The sequence below is a fragment of the Somniosus microcephalus genome, chromosome 8 (genome assembly GCF_052327205.1).
Source record: "Somniosus microcephalus isolate GS21.2 chromosome 8, FLI_Smic_1.0, whole genome shotgun sequence".
Classification (NCBI taxonomy): Eukaryota; Metazoa; Chordata; class Chondrichthyes; order Squaliformes; family Somniosidae; genus Somniosus; species Somniosus microcephalus.
The window spans coordinates 43,279,022-43,280,048 of NC_140994.1; the positions used below are offsets into that span (position 1 = coordinate 43,279,022).

The window sequence follows — 1,027 nt, forward strand, 5'->3', positions numbered from 1 at the left end:
GGGGTGAGGCGGGGGGGGGGTAGAGGTGGGAAGCTCGCTGCGGGGGGCGGGGGGTGGAGAGCAGCCGCCGCTCACACAAAACACCGGTACCTCTGCTCGCCGCCCAGCGCCAAGTTACAGCCTGTGCCCCGGCACCATCGCCACCGTCAGCATCTCCATCACTTGGCGTCCTCGCACACGTTTGCCATCGGCTCTCTCCGGACAGCTGGTCCACATCAAAAAAATATATAAACTTAATCCTCCAACTACAGCCTGTAAGATCCGAGCGGCGGAGCCGATCCTCCGGCGGCGGCGGCGGCTTCTGTTTGCAGCGAGAGAGATTGATCCAGGCGGGTTTGCTGCCCAAATCCTCGGCGACCGCCACTATCGTGTGTGTGTGTCTTGCTCTTGGTGGATGGAAGCAGCGATCGGGCTTCCTCGTCTCCCCCCCCAAAATAATGGAGTTGTAGAGCGAGGAGCCGGGCGGGCGGGCAGGAGGGGGGACTTGCTCGGCTTCGCTGCGATCCTGCTCGGCTCCGCGGGCGGGGTCTGCTACAAACCAATGACACAGCCCCACATGGACAGCCGCGCCTCCAACACTTGCACTGCCGGCGCTCACTTTTACACTTAGCCTGATAGCATCGACACGCAGACATCAGGAGCTGAGACCTACCCTTGGAGAGAGAAAAAAAAACACAACAGCACCGCCTACAAACCTCAACTTTCCAAACTGCAAGCTTTCTTTTTTTTTTAAAAAAGAACAATCAGACTGAAATCTGTACAATGAAATGAAAATATTTTGCGCTGTTTTGCCATCTTTTACCCTCATTTTTTTTAAAAAGCATCATATTTACTACAATCCAATGCAAGTGAGGTGGCCCAACTTTTTTTGTTAGTTTCTTACCACAGACTTCCGCAGCCCACAGATCAACACTGACCAAGCACCTCTGCTCAATTTAAAACATAATATTGTTTAATTAAATACACATAAAAGCACCCCAAGCAAAGCTGCAGACTTCAGTCAAAATTAAATTTTGTCTAATTGAAT

General features: G+C 52.1%; 1 protein-coding gene across 3 annotated transcripts in view; it reads right to left on the bottom strand.

The window, feature by feature from the left end:
• The window catches only part of LOC147113489 (C-terminal-binding protein 2), a 308,574-nt gene extending 308,044 nt beyond the window's left edge, over positions 1–530 (bottom strand). For 2 of the 3 annotated variants that reach the window (XM_085994638.1, XM_085994641.1), the window contains exon 1: positions 91–529. The gene's annotated coding sequence lies outside the window, so the exon portion shown is untranslated. Of the gene's footprint in view, positions 1–90 lie in introns of all 3 variants that reach the window. The other variant, XM_085994644.1, reaches the window with a different exon arrangement.
• Positions 531–1,027: the final 497 nt, after the last annotated feature.